The 25,834-nt window shown below is 39.9% G+C and overlaps 1 long non-coding RNA gene across 1 annotated transcript in view; it reads right to left on the bottom strand.

Moving 5' to 3' along the window:
* Positions 1 to 5,232: 5,232 nt before the first annotated feature.
* The window catches only part of LOC148754578 (uncharacterized), a 139,665-nt gene continuing 119,063 nt past the window's right edge, over positions 5,233 to 25,834 (bottom strand). The window contains exon 3 of the long non-coding RNA XR_016020029.1: positions 5,233 to 9,897. This is a non-coding gene — a long non-coding RNA (uncharacterized LOC148754578). The remainder of the gene's footprint in view (positions 9,898 to 25,834) is intronic.

Here is a 25,834-nt window from a genome sequence, read left to right as displayed (position 1 = left end):
AGAGCTTGAGATAGGGGTGCAGGTTGTTCATCTGGGAGGGGATCCCAAAATGCAGAAGGTCAAGGGAGTGTGAGATGGGGAAGGAAAAGTGGACAGTGTAAGGGTGCTTTATCCAGCTTACAGGGACTGGGTTCCATTCCACCAAGACCACTAAACAGCCTACAAAACACCTTCTGGAACAGTCCACCTGACAGGCTGGAGTATTTATCCATGCCTCTTGTTCCCCATTGCCTGTGGGTGGCCCCCAGGGACACTAACTCATGGGCAGTGCTTTAGTTTGGGTTCAGCATGTTCCTGGCATTGGAGAAGGCCTGGGATGGAAGGTGGAAGCAGCAGTGAGAGGTGAGGCAGTATTGTCCCCAAAAGCTGCAGCTGAAATAGGGAGCATAACCCTGACAACAGAGCCATATGCTACAGGCCCCCTCTCACATACTATGGCATTCTTTTAAAATTCTTTTGGCTGAAGTATAATTTACATGCAATGAAAGGCACAAATCATAAGAAGACGCAACGATGAATTTTTACAAATGTATATGCCCATGAAAACACTACCTCATTTGAGATATGGAACATTGCCATTATCCCAGGAAGTCCCTTTGTACCCCTCGTTGCCAATCCCTGCCCACTCTCCCCCCCCCCCACTCCAATCCCCACGCAGTCAACCACCGTTCTGATCTCTAGCACCATAGATTAGGACAGACTTTTATAAAACTGCACATAAATTGAATCATACAGTATGTACTCTTGATTCTGACTTCTTTTGCTCAACAAAACATTCTTGAGATTACTCATAATGTTACATGATCAGTAGCTTGTTCCTTTACATTGCGGACAAGTTTTCCATTGTATGAATAAATCACAATTTGTTTATCCATTCTCCTATTGATGGAAGTTTGGATCATTGCCAATTTGGGGCTCTTAAGAGGAAAACTTATGAACATTCTTGTACAATCTTTTGTGGACGTTATTCTAAGTTTCGAATTTTTTAAAGTCTCTTTGGAATTGTCTCATGAAGTCTCTCTCTCTGTGCTTCACAAATCTCATGGAAGGTGGAGAAGGAGCCAGAAAGAAGCAAGGGAAAAAGCCAAGCTCTGCCCTGTTCCCCAGTGGGCCCACCATGCTTCATGGCCAAGCAGGACATTGGCAATAGAGAATGAATTTAATATGTGTATTTAATGTTGTTAAAAAGTAGTCAGAATACATTTTTTTTGCTCCTATATTTTTAACATACACTCCAGGTATACAGGGATTTCCCATTCTGCTTTCTTTATTTCTGTAAATTTTGAACTTCTTATGAGTATGCATTATTTTATAATCAGGAGAACAATAAAGATTTTTTAAGTCTGTTCACTGTGGGTGAGTCTCTAAGAACATGTCTCCTCTCCCTGAAAATTACCATTATGACAGAATTTAGTGATCTTAAACACCATATATATATGTATATATTCATATATGTATATATGTATATGTATATATTCATATATGCATATAATATGTATATATACAATATATATGTATGAATATAGAGAAAAATATTATAAATTTAACAGAAGAAATCTTGAACAGCCTGCAGCTGAAAATAAAGCATCAAATTATGACCCCATTATCCTCTCCCACAAGAAATTGCTAAAATATATCCAAATAAGATTAGCATAATAAAGAAAGTACAAACAGCTAAGATTTTGAAATATAAGGGTCAACGTATTTGTTTTATTCCTCAGATGAAATCAGAGAATCTGAGGTGCCGACCGTTAAGGATCCAAGTGGCTTCTCAGCAGACACTTTGCTTCTGGGTGTTCTCTTAAGCCCAGCCCTGCATTCTAGGTGGTCCAGCAAGTCTACCCGTGTATCCCCTCCAGGCTTAGACTTTTCTTACCATTTCCTCAAGATTCTCTTCCTTCCCTTCAAGTCTCCACAGCTGCAGTCGCCTAGCCTTGCTGCCTCCATCAAACCCTCTCTGCCTGTGCCCCAAGCACTGACTTCCCTTGACTGCCAAATTTATGACTTATTAACCCTCTGGGAGATAGTTAAAGACCCTCCCTCTCCCTGCAGGAAACCAGTACATTTCAGCAGTAGCCTACCAGAGGCGTCGCCCCTGCCTCAGTGGTCTAACCCAAAATGCTAGCTTAAATGGTGGGGGGTCTAGGTCCTCTGAGAAGAGGGCATTTATGGCAGAGCTATTTAAGGGCCCGGCAGAGCTTCCGATGACAGCATGCAGACGACCACCTCCTCTGCTTATGGTTTCTCCTGCCTCCACTATTTACCCGCAAGGATGGAGATTCTAAAGCAGAAAATCATGAATAGCAATTTCTTAGCTGCCGCTGGCACACAGCTGAGAATTGACTCAGTTCTCACTATGGAGCCAGGATGTGTCATGCTTGGAAAAGCGATTGCAGCAGTGGGCTGATCTCATTGAAATCATAAAATAAACTAAAGCAATCAACACTGCATCCTTGGAAAGCTGGAATAAGGCAGGAGCTCAGAAATTGCTGGTAGGCAGAAAGTTCCTTTTTTCACATGGGGAGAAAAAGATTCCGGCTCCTATTCTTACGCTTGGGTGTCTGAATGAGCACATACCTGCTAATCACATACCTTGCTTCTTTGGCACTGATGTGCACAAACTCATCAGCCTTGATACATTAAAAAGCAGCATCACCCAGCAATTTTCATCTTTGGTATGTACCCAACAGAATAGCTTATGTATTTTCATGAAGAGACACGTGCAAGAGTTTTCATAGCAGTGATAGTCATAATAGCCCCAAACTGGAAACCAGCAATCATCAATAGGAAAATGGATAAATAATACAGTAATGAGAATGAGCTCCAATTTTACACACAATACAGTTGGATCTCATGAGTGTAATACTGAGTGAAAGAAGCCAGATGCAAGAGTATATACTGTAGGATGCCACTTAAATAAAGCATACGAATGGCAGTTTAATGTGCTGCTCAGAGTCAAGACAGCGGTTCCCCAAGGAGGCATGTGGTACTTCCGAGGTGCTGGCCATGCTCTGTTTTTTTCGTCTGGGTGCTGGTTGCATGGATGTAATCAGTTTTTGAAACCTCACTGAGCTGTCCACTTGTGCTATGTGTACTTTTTGCATTTATATTATAATTTCATAAAAACTCATTTGACAGGTATGAAGTTGCAGTTAGGTGAGATGAATATGCTCTAGAGATCTGAGGTACAACATTGAGGCTATAAACGCCAACACATCCTACCCCTAAAAATGTGTTAAGAGAGTAGATCTCGTGTTAAGTGTTCTTACCACAATCAAATTGTTAAAATGTTTTAAATCATTAGAAAAGATCCCCAGCTTCGGACTATCACAGGTACCTAATGACTGTAAATTGCAGTGAAGAAAACCCAGAGTAGCGGTGAACAGTTAAATAGCGTAACAGTGAGTTTTGTGGCTAATATCTATCTCTTGAGGAAAGAACTTGGAAAAGTAGAGGAAAGAAAGTGAGAAAGTGTGTCAAGTTTCAGTAGGCCCCTTCTTAGAGAAACTAGAATACACCAACGCAAAAAAATGCCTTGCATCAACAGACGGAACTAGCGAAATGGAGGTCACATGAGGAGGTAACCAACCCATGGAATTTCTTCCCTTCACTAAACATCATAAACAAATGAGAATTCGAGAGCAATTTCGTTCCCTCGTTTCCCATATTGATGACTCTGTGGCTCCAAATCCTCAGGTTGGAACCGGACAATGAGTCTGAGGGTGGTGGACAGGATCCCTGAACCCAAAGGAACGGCCAAGATCAGTGACAAAGGTTGATGAAGAATGTGGCTGGGAAGAACTGTAGCGCTGCCTCCAACTGAGGGCACTGCGCCAAGGCACAAAGGAAGGCAAGTAGAGGTCGGCAATAGGGGGGAGGAGGAGACAGTAAGATAGGGAGCTTTGGGAAAGATGACTCGGAAGCCAGCAACTTATCTTATGCTCCTGATAGGCAGGCCCAAGCAGCTCCTTGTTGGCGCCATGTCACCGACATGTTCAGGCCAAAGTCATCAAATTCTAGAAATAGAGGAGACAGAGGCAAGCACTCAGAAAGCCATAAATGTCTGTGTCAGACAATTGCACATGACTTCATACGTGCACAAGAGAAAAGGCTCTGAGGAAATTGTGACCAGGATGATGAGAATATGTTGAATTCGCTTTGCCTCCAAACAACAAAGAACTCCTTAGGGGATAAGTTGGGTACCTTTGTAACCCACCCATCTTGACTCTTTAAGGTCCCTTTCCCTGAAAGCATTGTTTCTCACACTTTAAGGTGCTATGAATCCCCAGGAGATCTTGTTAAAACACAGATTCTGATTCATGGGTCTGAGCTGGGGCCTGAGAGCCTGCATTTCTAACCAGCTCCTAAGCGATGCGATGCTGCTGGTCTGGGGACCACACTTTGAGCGGCCAGGTCCCAAAACAGATTTATTAGTGATCCGAGGAGCCTAATAGGATCCTCTTATTGATATTTTCACATTTTATTTGTATATATACCAGTAGTCTCTGGAAGATACGAAGACACTATCAACAGTGATGGGGGGGGCAGGGTGGACACTAGCTGATGGTGTACAAAGGTGGGAGAAATACTATTTCCTATGCACTATTTGTACTCTGTGATGCATGAGCCATGTGAAGGTATACCCATCCCAGAAATTAAATAACTAAAGTTACAACAGAGAAGAAAAAACAGGAAATCATTGATTCTATCTGTTTTTTTCCTAGGGGATAAAGCAGGCACCAGTATTAATCTATGTCCACATTTTGATTCATTCCTTAACTTGGTAAGCAAAGCCAGCTCCATTGTGTGGCGACTTCATTAGTATCCAGCAAGCATGAGGCTGGATCACAAGGGTCCCTCGTCTTGTCCGGCAGATGTTGATAGTGAGCGCTGTCACGGAGGACTGGGCTTTGCAGTGACTAACAACTGATGGAGGGCGGCATATTTCAACACAAGCATCTATCTCAGATATAATTCGTCAGCAAGATAAAGAAGGCTGTTAAGGTTACCGGTCCTTCCAAGTCATGGTTTTTCCAGCATTTAAGCACAATCCAAGCAAAGCTGTTAGAATCACGAAGAAGACTAACACATACAGCATTAACGTCTGAGTGGGAAAATGTGGATTTTGGAGGAGGGGGGCAATCTGTCCTTTAATCGAACAATGATTTTCAAATACATTTTCAGACACTGATTTCTTTTCTTTTCCTTTTAAGATTTTATTGGGGAAGGAGAATAGGACTTTATTGGGGAACAGTGTGTACTTCCAGGACTTTTTTTCCAAGTCAAGTTGTTGTCCTTTCAATCTTAGTTGTGGAGGGTGCCGTTCAGCTTCACGTTGTTGTCCTTTCAGTCTTAGTTGTGGAGGGCACAGCTCAGCTCCAGATCCAGTTGCCGTTGCTAGTTGCAGGGGGCACAGCCCACCACCCCTTGCGGGAGTCGAACCAGCAACCTTGTGGTTGAGAGGATGTGCTCCAACCAACTGAGCCATCGGGAGCTCAGCGGCAGCTTAGCTCAAGGTGCCCTGTTCAATCTTAGTTGCAGGGGGTGGAGCCCACCATCACTTGCCTGACTCGAGGAGTTGAACCGGCAACCTTGTGGTTGAGAGCCCACTGGCCCATGTGGGAATCGAACTGGCAGCCTTCGGAGTTAGGAACATGGAGCTCTAACCGCCTGAGCCACCGGGCCGGCCCCTAGACACTGATTTCTTGAACTTACAATGTATTCATAAGTAGAAACCTTGATTAAAAAGGATGTTTATATTTGGCAGATATTTATGGGTAAACTTTTTAATGAAGTATGTTATACAAAAAAACTGCACAAATCATAACTGTAGATATCAATGAAATTTCACAAGGTGAACACACCCCAGTAAAGGAATCAAGAACTAGAACATCACCAGAATCCCAGAAAGCACCCATCTTGCTCCCTGCCAGTCACTAACCCCCACCCCAAGGTAACGTCTATTTTGACTTCTAACAGCATAGTAGCTTTGTCTGGTTTTGAGCATTACAGAATGGAAGCATACACTATTGTACTTTAAACATTTTAATTAGCAACCTCATGCTCCCCTTTTCTAATCAGTAAACTGTACATCCTTGTCTCTAAAATCAGAAAGGGTGACTACGAGTGTCTGGCTGATTAAGTCATTGATCAAAATACATTCCTAAACCACTGTGATTTTTTTCAAATGAGTTGCATGAGAGAACATCACCCCTCAAATTACAATGCCTCTCTATAAAAGGACACATCCCAGGACAGCATCTTTATCTCCATTCTCTTTCCAAGTCATCAATTTTAAATTACCGAGTGACCCAGAGGCACTGCAGATTCCAGGTCTGCAATTCTCTTCAGAGTCAGGAAAATGAGTGGAGAAGATAAATCTTCAGCCTGTCAGCAAACCCTGAAACCACAATATCCCTGTTAACCTCGTTAGGAACAAATTCCATTCTCTTATACTCTGGGGAGGAGAGAAGATGCAGCCCCTGAAATTAGATTCTCTTCTCTGCTGGTGCAAGATGGGGCAAGACCAGCGGCAACTTCCCTTTGGATTTAGTGGGTGACTAAATGGAGTGCCTAAGGGATGTCTTTTGGGGGAGGACACTGTGAGCAGGGAAGATATATAAAATGGCACAAAGAAGACTTCAGGAGAAAATGCTATAAAAGCAACTGATGAAGTTGTTGACAGCACGGAAACTTGGAGATCTTAGTTATGTGGTGTGGATGTCAGGAATCAGTGCTATGGATGACCATACAGAGGATATTGAAGACTAAAAGGAGAGCGGCATCTTTACTTTCCCATTTTTTCCCTCAGAAAATCTCTCTGGCTGACGTCTACCTCACTCCATGTCAAACCCAGCAAAACTGAGGGGATAATAACAGTCATGGGATGGAGTTCAAGAATAAGAGCCCATTTTATCACAGCAGGAGAAATGAAAGTTTCATTCATGGTCCAGAATAAATTGGTTATGGCTCTAGGATGTAAGGGTTCAGTACAAAACGTTTATCCAATATAAAGTCCTTTTATAACATCCATATGTATGTTATGGACCTGATGCCTTGATTAAGTAACATATCCCGTCAGAACCTACTGGTGGTGTCATGAGGCCATAAAAGAAAGCTGTGGCAACGGCGAAGCTTTCAGTCAGGAAACATTTGCAGGGTGCCTACTTCACAGTTGGTACAAATTGGGTATATTCCCTGGTATTAGGTAACTCACCATCAGGATGGGAGGTGAGCATCACCTGGGAGTTAGAAATGCAGAATCTCAAGCCCCTCCCTACTCCTGAATCAGAATCTGCTTTGGAATAAGATTCCCACAGTTACATTTGAGGAGCTTTGTGCTTAAATGACACTCTAGCTCAGTTATCCTCAACCCTGGCCACACATTAGAACATCCTGGAGAATTTGAAAAGTCCTGATGCCCAGTAGAGCAGTAAATCACAAGGAAACCTGGGGCCAGAGCACTCCAGGCACAGGAATAACAGCCAGGGTGAAGGCCGCGAGGTGGGAACAATCTTGGTGGATTCCAGGAACAGGAAGCAGGGCAGAGTGACAGAGAGAGTGGTAGGAGTTGAGGTCAGCAAGAAAGGCCATTCCAAAGTGACTTTTAGGCTATTGGGACTAATCAGGATTTCATCCGATGGAAAGTCATTGGTTTTTGAATCAGGACTAGTTTGTAAGCACTCGGTATAATACGCTTTACTTAAGTCCTCAGCTAAATTGTGATGTTTCTAATTGTTGGGTTTTTGACTCCCTCACCCCATTAAAAAATAAAACAAAACCCTTATATATTAACTGAGTGTAGTTAGTCTCAGTTTCTACATTAACGCAATGTAGAAACCAAAATTTCATTAAGATGACAGAATTCACAGAGCAAAATGAATGAAGTAAACCGACAGGTTGCAGTCCTTGCCTGCGGTTGCAAGATCAGTTGAGGGAAAGAGCGAGACCGAGAGACAGAGAGAGAGTGAGAGGGAGGTCCTCCAGGGATGGGAGATTATTTACAAGGGAGCCTAATAGATTGGACCTTCTTCCCAGTCTTCTTCCTGGGTGCTCCCTCTCCCACCCCCAACAATTCCTCTACTGGAGTCCTTTTTGGCCAGGCCTTCACTAATGTTCCCCTGAGAGAAGTCACTTCACTAACATCGATTAGATAAGCTCGGAGTGGATCTGTGCGCATGGCTCTTGTCCTCACCCTGAAATGAGTTTGCCTCACTTCTCCCTCAAAATCACAATTCTGGGTGAGGGGATGACAGTGCAAAGTCAAAAGAAGTGAGGGATTGAGAAGGACATAGTGCAAAGTCTGGGAGAGGATTCTCAGACTGTTAAATCCAGCAAAGACAGTAAATACCATCCAACCCAGTTCTCCCCACTTCATAGATCTGGAAACTGAGACCCAGAAAAGTGAAGTTATTTTTTGGTCAGGGATGTAGAGCTCATTTGTGGCTGAATCCAATCGAGAACCCAGGCCCTCACTGAACCTGCCTGTCTGTCCTCTGAGGAGTGCCAAACCTGAGCTTCGTGAGTACAGTTTGCTTCCAGAAAGCCTGGCACCATCCCACCCCCCGAGCCTATAGTGTGGATGTCTGTCCTTGTCCCTGTCCTTGGAGCCTCTGTGACGATCCCAGTGGATCTCACTAGAGTCAGAACAAGTCCAGGAAATATATGTAAATGTCAGAGGACCCTTAAGAGGCTGTGCAATAAAAAGAACTTTCAACTGGTGGGGAATTTCCATGGCCTTTCCCAGCTTCACGGACCTGAGCCATTCCAGCAGACCAGCAGGAAACCCAAAGGAATCAGAATTTATAAGACCCTTCAGAAAGGTGGCTGTCAGCCCAAGAAAGGTCCCCTAGGACTTTTCATTATCCCACATTATGTAGGGTAACCCTGGACCCCATAAACAAGCCCCAGCAATCAGCATGTAGCCCGGCAGCCTTCACTGGAGTTGGATGCAATGGCCCTCAGAGTCAGGCAAATTCTGGGTAAGAGCAGTGTGATGGGACGCCCAATGCAGGACCCACTCAGGACCCACTACCCCAGCAACTACTCTAGTTTTGCTAACAAGCCACTCTGAAATGTAGTGGCTTAAAATAACATGCATTTATTAATTCTCCAGATTCTGTGGGTCAGCTGAAAGTTTCTTCTGGTCTGGGCTGGCTAGTATGATCTCACGCACATGTCTGGTAGCTGACAGGATGGTTGGTCTAAGGGGCTGCAGCTGGGAGTGCTGCCTTATGGAGTCCAGTATGCTATCCCGGGCTCCGTCACAGGGTGGACTTAGGCTTGTATAACCCACCAAGAGAAGGCAAACTCCAAAGGGCAGGGACTATTCAAGACTCTGTTTGTTTGTGTCATTATTTACTACTGACCCATGGCCAAGTCCCGATTCAAGGGATAGGAAAATAGATTCCACCTCTCAGTGGGAGAAGCAGCAAAGTTAATTTGCAAAGGGCTGTTAAAGAACAAAATTTAATGGAGTAAATTTGAAATCTAATTGGCCTTATTAAGTGATTCATGAATTGGGCAGCATCCATCTAGTAATATTAGGGTGCTCCTAGGGGTTGTACAAAATGGAAAGTGTTTACAGGAAGAAGGGTGGGGCAAGGGAGTTATTAACAGAAGAAAAGAAAGGATTCTTTTTGGACCAGGACAACATCATGTGGGGGGAAGGGATGGGCAAGGGTTTTTATCATGCAGGTTGTGTCTTCTTTCAATGGGGAATGGAGAAGGCCCACATGACAGATTACCTTACTGGTGTTTGATCAGAAAATCCCGGACTGGTGGATTAAGATTATGTTTCTGGGGGTGGCCGGTTAGCTCAGTTGGTTAGAGCGTGGTGCTAATAACACCAAGGTTGCTGGTTCAATCCCCGCATGGGCCACTGTGAGCTGTGCCCTCCTTGAAAAAAAAAAAAAAGAAAAAAAGGATTATGTTTCTGGGAGAGGTTGAAACAGTGATTAGGTTAGGTATTTAATCTGAGTTTGGTATCATGGGCTTTTAGCATGAGTGACGCCATTTTGGGCCTGTGGTTTTCTCTAACAGGGCGTACATACAGAGATGGGAGGAATTTGTAGCCTTTTTTCTGCAATCAACCACACTGTCTGTGACAAAAGAAATGCTCTCTAGGAGCACTTAGTCCAGAGCCCTTTGGCATAAACCTCCTTCCTCACCCATTGAACAATAGAGTGCTTCTCTTACTTATTTCCCAAGGTGACTTGCTTTTCCTCTTAAGTTATTGGTTCCCACAGAGACATTGCAATATTCCAACATGATAAAATTCCAATAAAAATAGCTAGTGCTCCATATTATCCACTGATTTATATATTACATCACACTAGTTGTTTTTATTCTCAGGATCATTCATGCATACAAGTAAAATTTTTTTAAATGGTCTTGTTTCTTTATGAAAGAGATTTTAGGGAACCGTTTTACTCAGAGAGCCTGCTTGTGGGCAGTGGCCTTCTGCCCAATAGCAATGCTACAAATTATATTTAGCAAATCATCATGCTATAAGACAGTAGCAGACTAAATTACAAATATAATGCTTGGCTGGTTGTTTATTGCTTGTATTGTACATTTTTCACACATCATCGTGTGGGTGTTTAAAGGTCAGGATTGCATTTACACTTGAGTTGTCTAAAATAAGAAAGCCATAACCAGGACATTCAACAATATATTTTCCTGTGCATGCTCCATTTTCTCTCTGGCTAAGTCCTCAAGTATTCAAAAAACATACAACCTAGCATGTATTCCAGGGTATAAGAGTGAGAGGGTACCAAGGATGCTGCAACATTTTCTTAATGTTGCAAGTTTCTAAGAATAATTAGGATCTCATTGGTACTGGTGACATTCGATATATTTAAATTTGGAAAGACCTAACCTTGGTATTCCTCCTTGCTGTGTAGGTCTAGAATTTTATGAAATAGCTCAGTCAAATGCAGCCCATCTATTCCAGTCATAAAGAGGACAAAGAAAAACCACCAGGGATCTGTTCCAAACGATAATCTCCTCTCATCAGTAGCTCTCCAGGTAATACGTGAATTCACTCTCCTATCAATTTCACCCATGAGATGTATGAGATGCCCTTAAAGGTAATCATAGGTGCCCCATATGTGTGTGCACGGAGGTGAGTGTATCTGCATATATGCATAAGATAATTTTTTTTTCAGATGTAAAGTTACATGAAGTCCCAGCCTCTATCTAAACATGTCGTCTTTCTGGATTTAAATACATATGTCATTAATAATATAATACAGGGGCTGCCGAACTGTCTCCATAAAGAGCCAGATAATAAACATTTTAGGCTTTGCAGGCCACGAGGTCTCTCACAACTATTCACCTCTGCCGTTGTAGCATGAAGGCAGCCATGGACAATCTGTATGCACATGGGTGTGGCTGTGTTCCAATAAAACTTTATTTATAGACACTGAATTCTGAGTTTCATATAATTTTCACACATCAGGAAATATTATTCTATTTATTTATGTATTCATTTATTTATTTATTTTTATTTTTTTGGCAACCATCTACAAATGTCAAAAACACTCTTATCCCTGGGGACAGAAATAGGCTGTGGGTCAAATGTCGCCCCTGAGCCAGTTTACTTACACCAGACCTAGTGTATTAATTAATGAAGCAATCATCTGACAAAGGAGGCTGACCTTCCAGACTTCAGCTCTCCAACTCCATTTTGGCTTCTCTATAAATACATTTCTCTATGAAAGCTAATTTCTTAAAAATTTTAAGCAACTCTGCTTTTATATATAACCACAGGGAAGAACTGCTTCTTCGTCCCTCAGTATTTTTTAAGTGAAGATAAAAGCCATTTGATAGCAAATTAGTTTTCCCTTTCTTTATTTGCACATAATTTTGTGAGTTTGGGTCTTTCCTTTTCCTTATCTATTCTTTACAAAGCTTCAGATTTCTTGTCTGAGTGAAGTGACAATGATCTGTGAATTGGCAACATGGGTAATAAATCACTAAGTTGTGTAACAAAACTCATTCTGATAATTGCAGCTCATCCCTCCATCCCAGAATCAGCATATTCCATTCTTCAAGACCTTCCATTATGCATTGCAGTCCTACCCTATATTGTCTTTGATTATAGTATATCATAAAGACCTGTGTTCAATCTGATCTCTTTTGATTTTCCAATTTAGATCTCAAGAAGTGAATAAAATCAATGTCAGCATTTTGACAGCGGTACTACTTCAGACTTTGTTCAGCATTTTTTTTTTATAACTTATGTTGCTTTTTATTCTGATGATACATAGAGAATGTTTTGCAGTGTTTGCATTTATCTCATTGGATTGAATGTTTCCATCTGATACAGAGAAGGCTGGATGCCTCCAATGTCCAGATAAAATTGCTACACAGTTCATCTCATTTCATATGGATTAAGCAAGACTAATGAATCTTTTAAAAAAACAAAAAACTTTTATTTATTTTAAGTATGTTTTTCCAGGACCCATCAGCTCCAAGTCAAGTAGTTGTTTCAATCTAGTTGTGGAGGGCGCAGCTCACAGTGGCCCATGTGGGGATCGAACCGGCAACCCTGGTGTTACGAACATCACACTCTAACCAACTGAGCTAACCAGCTGCCCCAAGACTAATGAATCTTTTAATATTATTTTGCCATCCAATGTCTTATGACTTTTTTGGTAAAAACATTATGCTGGATTTATTTAGTAGAACCTTTAGCTTTTAAAGTGGCTGTTTGAACACTAAACCTCTTTTGATTTTCTTTCCCAATAGCCTAGGTGATAAGACGTCAATCTATTCTGAGTGGTTAAAGGCCCCCCTGAGTTTCTTTTGAGGCACTTCCACTGAAGTAGTATTTACATCGTCCACATTCCTGCGTTATATAAATATTTACCACCTAAAAAAAGTTGCATGAATCTATATTTTTCAGTGTAAGGCTTTTCCTTCTTCAGGTTAACCATGAATTCAGTTTGATTCAGTGATTGTTGGGGACTTACTGAGCACTGAATTGGGGGCCGGGTATCAAGAAAGGTACAAAAATGAGTGGGACACACCTAATCTCAAGGTGTATACACTTGTCCCGAGGGAGAAGAGCCCAAATAGCAATAACTACTAAATGGAATGGAGTATGTGCACTGGGGTTGTATTAGGTTGGTGCAAAAGTCATTGCGGTTTTTGCAATTGTTTTGAACATTTTAAACCGCAATGATTTTTGCACCGACATAATAGATGGAGGCTTGTAGATAAGGGAGAAATTACTTACTGCAGGCCTCAGAGCATCCACTTTAAGTCTCCTTTGCTGTTCATGTTAAAGTACTGCCCACTATTTTCCACTTAATCTGGTAAAATGAGGCAGCCTCTTCCTGCTTTGGGGTCGAACTACGAATCTTTAAAGTATAAAATTAAAAGTGCTTATTCCCTACACCTACCAAATTGACTCAGTATTCTTGCAGGGGGCCAAAAGGCTAAAAAAAAAAATGCTGTTTGAGATGTCTGTTGTGACTTTATCATTTCGCGCAGTCAAACTTTGCTCATTAATTATGAAAAAAGTAAATCCATTGAATTGAAGAACTACTAGTGCAGCTGATTTGGGGAATGTAAATCGAATTGATTATTTGACTGAATTGACTGCTCCATTCAAACTGGTAGAGGTAAAACCTATTTAGGTTCAGCCTGGGCACAGACGGCTGCAGGTTATGCCTGGGAAAGCAGGGGCGCAGCTCTGGAAGATCCGAGATGAGAGAAGGCAATGGGGTTAAGAACTGAATAAGCAGTCAAGATTTGGGAGATCTGAGATGTGGTCACGGCCAGCAGCGGGCCCAACCCAAAAATCTAAACGAGAGATCCCAAAGGAAGACATTCTAAGGGACCGAAGGAAAGGAGTGATTCAGCAAAGGATCAAATCAAAGGTGAGCAAAGACCCCTTGGAAAGAATCAAAAGGCTTGTCTTTCCCTAGGGCTTTTAACTGTCCTGCGAAACCCTTGGGCCGTTCCAAAGGGCTGATGCTTATGAACAACTGACTCCAGTAAAGAGCAAATTAAGAGGATTGTAGTTCCCTGAAGCTGAGGAAAACATTTTCATGTCACTTTGTTAAGCCTATCACCAGAAAGACATTTTTCAAAAGGCAGACAGCACCATTAAATTAGCACTTAATTTAGCCAACTATGAAATTTAACTACTTGGATTAAACTTCAGCTAAGGAATGGCCAGGAGAATATAGTATAAGTCAAGAGCTTCAAGCTTTTAGTTCTAACTCTACAAGTACTTAAATGGCCAACACGGAACTTGAAATAGGTGTTTATCTTCTTCTCTCTTTCCAAGCTGGCACAATTTCTCTTCCTTATAAAGGACTTTATGTGAGAGTCCTCTGATAAAAGGTAATGCTCTGATAAGTGCAGGTGCTGTTGGAACACAGCCCATCACCACCAGCTCAGCCATGAAGAGTTGTATCTACAGATCACAGCGAAATTGAAAAGAGCAGGGGCTGGCTCATGGAGGGATCTAATGGACCGGCAGCTGTCAGTTCATTGTTTAAACACTTGCTGTTCCTCAATGGTGATTTTTTTCCCCCCAGAAACTGGCTCAAACCAACATCTGACCCTTTTGTATAATCTATATAGACTGTTGGTTTACTGCAGAGCACTTGAAATTGAAAATACAAAAGCTTTCTTTGAGTGTTAAAACAAAGCAGCTTCTGACTTGCTCTGAAAATGCACATTGTGGAGATTCTTATCTGGATGGGCCTTTGATTTCCGGCCAAGTTTGGAGGAGGATGGTCTAATAATAAAACAGCAAAGCAGTTTGAGTAGTAAATTCAGTTTTTCTGAGAATGTGGAGATAAAATCCAAAAGAGAAATTCTCAAAACAATCCCCCAACCAATAAATTCCACTCCTCCACCTCCCCCATGATGAAAATGAAAGCACAAAAGAACAAGCCTCCTTGTATTAGCAAGACTAGGTAATTTTCTCTTTTTTTAAAAAAAATAATAATAATAACACTTGTGGGCTGTTTCTGATTATTAAAAATATACATTCTGATCGTAGTAAATTGGGAAATACCTATAATCCCACCACTCTAAAATAACCAATTTTTTTCTGTAGCCATCTATACTGTTTTTTACATAATGAAATTTTATCACTCTGTGTGTACAATTTTGTACGAGTAAGTTATTCTTGAAAAGGTAGGGAAGGTCAGTTGAATCTCCAAGAAACATCGCCTGTGAAGGTTAGTTGATGACAACAGTTTTCACTTCTCTAATATACTTTCTCCTGTGGCTTCTGACAATTGTAATACATCTTGCAGAACCAAAAGAGACAGTAACACTTTCACAAAGTAAGAGAAAAACAGTCAAGTTAGACACACAGAGAATTAGGGTGGAATCAAATGCTGGTCTTAGCATTTTGACATTTCCTCTATGTTAATCAGCAAAAAATTTGTGAGTTTCTCATTTCATCCTATTCTACTCCAAAACTAATCTAACTTCCATTTATCCAGGACCCCCCAATGATCTTGAGTGCAAATAAAAGATGTGCTCTAGAAGGAGCTGACTGACTCTAAATAAAATGTCTATGGCGTGTGAGTCTGTGTTTATGCAAATGCGAGGGTGTGTGTGAGTCTGTGTTTATGCAAATGCGAGGGTGTGTGTATGTGTGCATGCTTACCTGTGTGCACACACTCACTTGTAATAAGCACCCGAAACAAAGTCAATTTAACTTCTTGAAGGGCACACTAAGTCATCATGAACTAATTAGGATAAAAGCTACCATTTACTAAATACTAACTAACCCGTATACTAGAGGTTCTGCTTGCATTATTGAATTGAATTATTTTCCTGATCACACTACTAAACTGCAACCTACCCCCCATTCCTTCCCCTGCACTCTTGATTCTCCTTACCGTACTCTACTGTGTACTTTTTCCATAACACATCATTTTTTAATATACTGTATAGTTTACTTATTTGTTGTGTTGTTGTTATTATTATTGTCTATCTCTCTCCTGCTGACATCTGTTTTGTTCATTGATGTAACTCAAGATCCTAGAACAGTTCCTGGCACATAGTGGGGAAGTCAATAAATATTTCTGAATGAATGAATGAATGCATAAATGCATTATTTCATCTTTACAAAAACACTTTGAGATTGACATTATTATCCCCATTTTAGAGAAGAGGAGGTTGCAAAGGAGGTTGCAGAATTTGCCCATGGTTACGTAACTGGTAAGTAATAAAATTTGGTTTTGAAGGCAGATCTCTCCAGACTCCAAATCCTACACTTTAGAGTGGTCCCCAGAGCAGTGCTGTTCCATAACTGTCTGTTACGGTTGAGATAAGTGAAATTGAGTAAGTGAGTATTTGGAAACTTTTATAACAATTTGACATTCCTGCAACATCCAAGAAAGAGTATATCAGTGAACTTGGCTCATTGAACGAGGCATGGACCAGCTTAGAAGTTGTCACACTCGCCTGGTGAGTTACATGTGCTAAAATCTGCACACAAGACATACACAGTAGGGCCAATTACAATATGTCATATTTTAGGATTACTTTGTTAACTGTAACTGTAAAGTATATAAAAATCAGAGGCAATTTAGGAATATACCAGGGTGCCCAAAAAAATGTGTGGAAGTGGACACTTTGGTCAATATTGCTCAAGCAGTAGTTCGCCGTAATCAGAAGAGTCTGGACGCTGATGGTAACCACTTTGAGCACTTCTTGTAATTGCAGAAGTCAAACGTGACTTGTATTCATCTTTTGTTATCGGTATATGTTGAGTATTACAATTTTCATACAGTTTTCCCTTCTTAAAATATGTATACATTTTTTTGGCACCCTCTGTATTTGTTCTAATAATTTTTTATTTTTACAATGTTTTAATTTTTAAATTAAAAATTAGATTAACCTTATTAACTAAGTTAAGGAAGTAAATTTTAATTTTGAATTACATTTGACAAAACAAGCTTCACTGGACTTTTTTGTCAAGAAGACAAACCATCGCTGATTGCAACAGTTATAGTAAACCAAACGATGCTGATCAAAGTAAGTCCTGAAAAAATTAAGACCAAAAGAGTTTGTACTAGCTTTACTCAAAAAAATTTCCTTCAAATGCTAAGTTCAAGTTTGTAGCCATAACTAATGATAAAGTGCTTCAGAGTATATGACTAGTAGAGATTTTCTAGCTAAAAGAAGCAATAAAAATATCAAAATGTAAGCAGCATTTTCATACCAAACATAGAGAAATAAGTTCAAAGCTAGAAAAGAAATCTTGAAAAGAAGGACTTTTTATTTATTGAAATAAAAAGTCAACAGAAGCAGATGTTCAATTTTTCACATATAAACGTTAGTGCCATGCAGGCTTCTTAGAAAGTAGCCCTTCAGTTTGCTAAGACTGAAAAGTCATCTACAATTGCCAAGGTATTAGAGAAAGACGCAATAAAGATATCTGCTTGGAAATGTTGGGTGAATTGGGGGCAAAGCAGGTTAGCTCCAGTATCACTCTGCAACAACAGGAACAGACTAATTTATGGAAGACCAACTCATAGAAAACATAAAGCTTGCAAAGTGTTTTCCATTGCAACTTGATATGATTTACAAATATTAATATAGCCATTTTTAGTATATGTACAATTTCAATATGATGGAAATATTAAGGAAGAATTGATTTTTCAACCTCGTTGCTGAAAATGCAGCCAGCACTGGACTATGTGAAACAATGGAGAAAAATGTTTCACATAAAACATTGTCAACACATGTGTTTTAAAGTTTAGGTTTCATGGAGAGGTAATATTCTGATGGCTCAGCTGCAAATACAAGAAAACTTTCTGAGCAGGTACTCAGATTAAGGTGGCTCGAGAGTGTAAATCACTGCACTTTCCTTCATCTAGATAGTCTCTCCTCGAAAATAATGTCAGCTGATTGACATGTTAAAATCTGAGAATTACATAAAAGCTAATGCATTACATTTCAGATTATTCTCTAAATTTTGTGATAACATAGAAGCTGAACGTAAACAATGATTATTGCATGCTGGATGTGATGATAATCAAGAGGAAAGTTCTGTCAAGAATGTTTGAACTGTAGAATAAACTCTCAGTGTTTAGGCAGGATAAGAAAGCAGCTTAACCCAACTTTTTAAAGATATGAATTAGGCAGTTTGACATTTTTGTGTTATGTTTTCAGTATATTTTTGTAAGCTCTGTTCTTATCCCATGCAAGGACAGAGTACAGCATGTTTTCCGATGGCAGATAAGATCTAAAAACTGAAACAAAAATTAGAACCTGGGAAGAACAAAGATTGTTATGACATATTTTACAGATTGTTATGACATATTCCATAATTTTACAATTATCGTTGATTTAAGTAATGATCTTAATATTGCATATTGCAAAAAGTTTTCTATGAATACTTTACAGCTCTGATAAAACACTTTGAAGTTTATTATCCTTCAAAAAAAAATCCATGCACAGGAAATTCATGAATCTTTAATCTATCTCTTTCATAAAAAAGGTAATTTAAATTCAATTACACTTTACAAGATTAATTGTAAGAACTGCCTGCTGATGAAAGAGTGAAGATGAATTTTGAAAACACAGCACCGCTTGGTTCATTTTGGATAAAAGTTAAAAACAAATATCCTGAGCTTGCTGAAATTGCCTTAAAATATCTTCTTCTAGTTCCCTCACTACACTTATGTAAGACTGATCTCTCTATGAGTATTATTGGAAAAAAACACAAAAACATTTTAGGTATGCATTGTGCTCTGTGAGTAGTGATGTCTAGATTACTTAACAAGCAAGAAGCAAGCTCATTTGTTACAGCAAAACTTCAAGTATTGATATATATATTGTTTGTTCAAAAATGTACATAGGTATTTAATACGGGGAATTGTTACTTCACTCAACTTTAGTTGTGACTGTGGAATAACAAAAATTAGGTGTAATAATGATTATAATAATTACCTATATGTACACTTTCATAAATATGTATGGTTGGATGGCCTGTTAGCTCAGTTGGTTAGAGCGAGGTGCTAATGACACCAAGGTTGCTGGTTCGATCCCCGCATGGGCCCCTGTGAGCTGCATCCTCAAAAAAAAAAAAACAAAAAAAAATGATAAATGTGTATGGTTTCTGTAATTTGTTTTGTTATGTTATATTTGCTTTGATTATATTTATTGAAGTGAAATATAATTTGATGTCTGTTAAATTGAATGAAACAGTTAGGCTTGAATTTTATGTCTTAGTTTCTTTTTTATTCTATTTGTCTGGCATTTTAGTTTTGCTGCATTTTTACAAAAGTATCGGTTTGCTATGGGCTGGAAATTTTTTAAAATAACTAATCCTTGACCACAGATAGCTTGAGAAGCACTGCCCTAACTGCCTCCACTTAGGAGCCATGTTGGCCTACCAGGAAATCCACATCCATTTCAATCCTTTAGATGTGGGCTGGTCCAACTCACTCACTGACTCCTAGAAGGTATGGCTCAAAGGATTTCGCACACATTATTCCTTGACGTCCATGCACTCAGGCCTATTCACATAGACTCTACTTCCTGAGACCTCTGAAATCCCCAAGTCCTATCCTAGGACCCCAAACCAAAAGAAAGCATGATAGAGTTTTTCAGAATACTGAGAAATGCTGATGGAAATTTCTTGTTTCCTTTTAAGAATATAGCTGGAATGCACTGGGCCAAGGCAGAAGAGATGGGTTGAAATATCAAGCTGACATGGAGAAACATAGTGAAAATTGAGCAGAGCCTAATTATTAATGACAAAGAAGTTTGCCAGCAGGAAACAAGAGGCCAGAGACCTGTTAGGCCTTGGAAGAAAGGTTTGGCTTCTGCTTCCATGTACTACTTTGAAGGAGCCCTTCAGCGTGCCCTTGCCCCATTGGAGAAACGCTCAGAGATTTGGTAACATATTCCCTACACTCCAAACCACAAACACACACAAAAAATGAATCATCAATGACTGCGCACATGAAAGCTCTAAATTCTGTATTATGAGGCATCTCTTATGAACCGGGGACTTTATAGGAACCATCAATTTAATCCTTAAAACAACCCCATGAGCTAAATATCTTAGCCATATTTTACAGATGAGATCAATGAGTGTCATGCAGAGTCTCCAGTCCCGCTCCCCGCACAAGAACGCAGGACATGGTGAGGCCAAAAAGGAACACCCATGAAGCCATAGATAGGGGAGTCATACCACTATATTCTCTCTGGTGGCTGGGTTGGAGACACAGGAAGCAGGAGCCACACTATCCGCAAGCTGTCCTCCGCTTCTCTGCCAACCAACCCACCAACATAGCCACGGCAGTTATATCAGTGGCTAATGGCTAACCGGTAACAGCTGATGGCCAACTTGTCACAGCGGATGGCCATCTACTACCCAAAACAGTACCTTTCCATGTGAGGGCGAGCCTGAAAACTGCTTTCTGGGACTCCGTCCCCACAATGAGGTTCCAAGAATTTAAGGAAGTTACTTACCCTCCAATCCACCTTCTTTTCTCTTACTACATCGTCTCCCATTCTGATTCCATGTTTCCCTGAAAATAAGACCAGCTATTATATTAATTTTTGCTCCAAAAGATGCATTAGGGCTTATGTTCAGGAGATGTCATCCTGAAAAATCACGCTAGGGCTTATTTTCTGGTTAAGTCTTATTTTCGGGGAAACACGGTTGCTCCTGCCACTATTTGCTTGCATTCTGCTAATCTTTCATAATCCAGACTAGAGCTGTGGTCCTCGGCTTGGGTTTCATCTTGGAATCACCTGAGGAGCTTAAAGAAAGGATTGCTATCTGAGTGCCGTTCCCAGGGATTCTGGTTATCATCGATCTAGGATGTGGCCAATTAAATCATAATTACTTAACTTTAAAAAATCCTAACTAATTCTAATGTTCACCCAAAGTTGAGGATGACTGGCCTAGACAAAGCTGAGTTTGGTGGTTCTTTTCTATGGACCCATAGTAACTTATCTTTATTTACTCATTCATTTTAATTTTTTAATTACCTGTTATCAAATTTAACTTCACGGTATTGTTACTGCCTGTTGTCTGCTGTAGATTTTAAACTATTTGAAGGTAGGGACTTTGCTATTCACGTTTATTCATTCATTCATTAATTCATCCATTCACTAACTTAGCAAGTACTTATTTACTATGAGTCAGACTCTGTGATAGTACAGTAAGTCCTCACTTAATGTTGATAGGTGCTGTGACTTTAAGAGAAACAATGGGACGGAGGACCTGAAGAGACATTTCTCCAAAAAGGACATACAAATGGCCAATAGACATATGAAAAAATGCTCAACATCACTAATCATCAGAGAAATGCAAATCAAAACCACAATGAGATATCACCTCACCCCAGTCAGAATGGCTATCATCAACAAGACAAATAGTAACAAATGTTGGAGAGGCTGTGGAGAAAAAGGAACCCTCATCCACTGTTGGTGGGAATGCAGACTGGTGCAGCCGTTATGGAAGGCAGTGTGGAGGTTCCTCAAAAAATTACGAATAGAATTGCCATATGACCCAGCAATCCCTCTCCTGGGTATCTACCCAAAAAATCTGAAAACATTTAGAGATAAAGACACGTGTGTTCCAATGTTCACTGCAGCTTTGTTTACGGTGGCCAAGACATGGAAACAACCAAAATGTCCTTCGATAGATGAATGGATAAAGAAGTTGTGGTACATATACACAATGGAATACTATTCGGCAGTAAGAAAAGATGATATAGGAACATTTGTGACAATATGGATGGATCTTGAGAGTGTAATGCTGAGCGAAATAAGTCAGACAGAAAAAGCAGAGAACCGTGTGATTTCACTGATATGTGGTATATAAACCAAAAACAACAAAAGAACAAGACAAACAAATGAAGAAACAAAAACTCATAGACATAGACAATAGTTTAGGGGTTACCAGAGGGTAAGGGGGAGGAAGGAGGTAGTAAGTGAGGGTAAGGGGGATCAAATATATGGTGATGGAAGGAGAACTGACTCTGGGTGGTGAACACACGATGTGAGATATAGATGATGCATTACAGAACTGTACACCTGAAATCTATGTAACTTTACTAACAATTGTCACCCCAATAAACTTTAATTTAAAAAAAAGAAGAAATAAAAATTAGGCATATAAAAATTTTTTAAAAAGAGAGAAACAATGAACAACACAACTGATTTTATCATAGGCTAATTGATATAAAGAAGAGTTAACTTCCTAGGGCATCTTATCAAGGTTATAACAAAATGACATTGAACAAAACAGTGTTATTCAGAAACCTGCTATAGTTGGGAATACAACCGTGAACAAAATGCCTCATGCACTCAGGATTTAGTGCAGGAAACAGAAAATAAAAAGTCAACATATGTGTTCTTGTTTTCTATTGCCATGTAACACACAACCCCAAACTTAGTGGCATGTAGTGGGTGCTCCAATCTGCACGTTCAAGTTCTTTCCGCAGCTGCCTCTTGGGCACCCCTCACCTAGGAGTGCACAGAGCAATGATGCCATCTGCCCTCAAAAGGATGCATCTGAGGAAAAGGCCTGGAAGAGGGATAAGGACGCTTTGGGATTCTTGGGTCCCAGATATCTTGAGCAAGACTAGCTGCATGATTTGCGTGGCCCAATGAAAGATGAAAATGCAAAGCCCCTAATTCTGAAAGCAGGAAAAAAAGCACTGTTAAGGTTACTAAAATATAAAGCTTGCTCCCTTTTTCCATGCTCTCTCCCAACTTGTCATGGTGCTGTTTATTTGTCACTTAATGCCATTCTAAGTAAAGAAAAACTAAAATTTCAAATTATTAGCATGTCTTTTACCGTTCATCTTTATATCGTGCCGTGCCAGTTTTAAATGCAAACACAGAGCTTTTAACTCATATAAAGAATCACCAAAATTATACAATTCCTATTTTATAACCAGTATATGCATTTGTATTTCATTCTTACCAGAACAATGGGAAGCCTGCACAAAATTAACTCAACTGTTTTTATTTCAAAACATGATATATGCACATTCTACCAATAATCTCTACCTTCAGTGTAGTGATAAGAAGAACTGAAAGAAACAACAATCATATGTTAGCCTACTTTCCCCTTACCTTCTATGTCTTCATTTTCAACCACAGTGGTTAGTTAATACAGAAAAGTAAATGAGTAAGACAGGATATGATAGGGTTCCTTGGTCATCGGTGCTTTCTTAAAAGTGCTTTCTTTCTGCACTCAAAGCAAGTTCTAGTTCAAAGGGGAAGCAGTCTGTGCCCTCATTTCCTCAGTCATAGATGTAATACATTTACCTTGTACTTGCTTTAAGTCTCACTAAACTCCCACACATGTGGGTCCACCAGCATTCTCTGTTCGTGGGACATTGCAAACGCTGTATGCTAAAGCAGCAACCATGAGCGAAGAGATGTAGCATATAAGAGATAAAGTGTATCTCCTCTGCTCACATACATGGCCATTGTCCCAGACTTCATTCACAAACCACAAGGTCAAAGATAAAATCATTACGAATTAAGGGGGGGCCTTTCTGAGCACAGGTGGCATGCCCATGGAACTGGCCCTGACCCAGAGTTTGGTCTAGAAGGGTGGGGAATAGGCTCTTAGTGGACACGAGGTCTCAGTGAGCTAAGCTTCTCAGTGGCCATATATCCTTGGTCCCACGGATTCCTCACCTTCTGGTGAGGGCTGTGACCAAAAGAGGACCCAAGTAGGACCTTCCATTGGGCAGGTGCCAGGGCAGGAGCCCTGTTTCTTGTGCCCAGGTCTAAAGGCAAGACAGATGGTGACTTGTACCCCCAAAGGAAAGATGATGGGAATGACAGATTTTGGGACAGAAAAGAGTTGTTTCCTCCCAAGTGTATTGTACAGACTCAATACATATTGATGAATAAATGAATGCACAGTCAGCAAACAAGTGATTGTGCAATGAAATAGATGAGAGCATGTGTTTTCATGAAATGATACCTGACTTAGATTAGGAATGCAGGCCTATGTTCAAAGCCAACTCTCCCTCCTGTTCCCTACAATATGATTTTGTATATGCCCTAATTGTGTACCATTCATTCTATGCTATCACACCACACAAAGAACCACCAAAGCACCATCTTCCGTCTTCCTCTTTATATATAAATGATTTTTTAAATTACCCAAACTAACAAAATACTGAGCTCTGTGCTTTCTTGCCTCAATTATGTTTTTCATCATTATATTCCTTCTTCAACCTTGAGATTTACTTTTCTTAAATTGCACTCCCCACATCTGGGATACGAACCATTCTGTTGATACAGCAAATGCATATGATCAGGGAAATGTGCATCTGTTTTAATTCTCTAAAATCCAGGCAAGATTTGACCAAACAAATCACTAGGCCATTCAAAAATCCACTCTTTTCATTGAGTGTATTCATATGGAACTGGTAAGAAGTCAACACTAAGAAAGAAAATGTTGCTCACCTATTTTTTTTTTCTTGATGAACTAGCTGAAATATCTGGATCTTAACTGTACGCATTTCTTCAGTTTATTTAGGACAATGAATCTGCCTAAAATGTCCCACCACCAAAGAAAAATATTCATACAATTACTGAAATCAAAAACAAACTTTGAACTTTGAGAAGAATGAGACTTTACTTTCCATTGCAACCCTCTCTGTTCACTTTCATAGGTCTCATTGAATAAATAGAGCTTCTAGTTGCCCTTTTTGTTTTGGTTATTGCGTCTTAACCAGGTACCTTATACTCGGTCCCTAAAATCACAACACATGCCTATCAGTACTTAACCTTTATAAAGAAAAAATAATATTTTGCCTACTATACTTTGAAACCTTCAGAAATGCTCACTTCACTTTCATGACTGCAGCTCAACCCTGGGCTTTTTTCTTCAAAAAGGAGGGTCTTGGTTGGAAGACCTAACTCCTGTCTAGCTCACATAGGTAATTTCCATTCCCTTCAACAATTCTGAAGCTAGCTAATCAATAGAGATAATCCTGGATTTTAAAAGGCTATGCTAATTGCTCCAATTCCTTTTATTCACTAAATCCTTCTTTATTTCACCCTTCCATAAAAGAGAATGGTAATTTTTCTTTAGGAATCAATAAACTCGCCCAGAGCCATTGAAGCTTCCAGAAAAAGCTGACAGGTAAAATTTTTATTTTATCTTAACTTCTTTCCATATTCATTGATCCCACCACTGGCTCAAAGACAGAAAAACAAGACTGGATCTGGAAAAATAAAATACAGCCACCAGAGCTCAAAGTAATTAGTTAGACACCTCTAGTACAAGTGGTTGACCTGTTTTTGATGCACAGGAAACACTAAATTGTGATATGTTGATTGATTGATGTTTAAAAGGCAAGTGCCTGAGGGGAAATTTGAAATTTTTCTTATCATTGTATCCTTTTCAATTGTATAAAATACATGATTTTCTATAAATCACTCTCAAAATATGTTATGTCATTTTCATGTTTCAGAGAAAGGCAATTTAGACCCATTCTCCAGCAATTTGTGATGGAAATTTGACTGATGACAAGACAGTTCAACAGCAAATAACATTCACAAACATTTAGTGAGAAGTAGCTATGGGCCGGCCTCCTTACTAGATACCAGACACCTAGGGACACCTAAAATTGAGTCCTTGATTTCTAAAAGATCACAGTGAAGTGGGACATAATAGTATGATCATCATGAAATGCACAGAGTTGTAATACAGGTATGTACAGAGTAGTACAGTGACACAGAGGCCCAATAACAATGGATGGGGATTCAGTAGAGTGGTTAAGAGCATATTTGAATCCCAGATCTGTGATTCACACTGTGTGACCTTGCAAGCTACTTTGCCTCTCTGTGT

The sequence above is a fragment of the Rhinolophus sinicus genome, chromosome 18 (genome assembly GCF_057876585.1).
Source record: "Rhinolophus sinicus isolate RSI-liver-muscle chromosome 18, RSI-T2T, whole genome shotgun sequence".
Taxonomy (NCBI): Eukaryota; Metazoa; Chordata; class Mammalia; order Chiroptera; family Rhinolophidae; genus Rhinolophus; species Rhinolophus sinicus.
The sequence above is the reverse complement of the archived record's forward strand: the minus strand, read 5'-3'. Positions and strand labels throughout refer to the sequence as shown.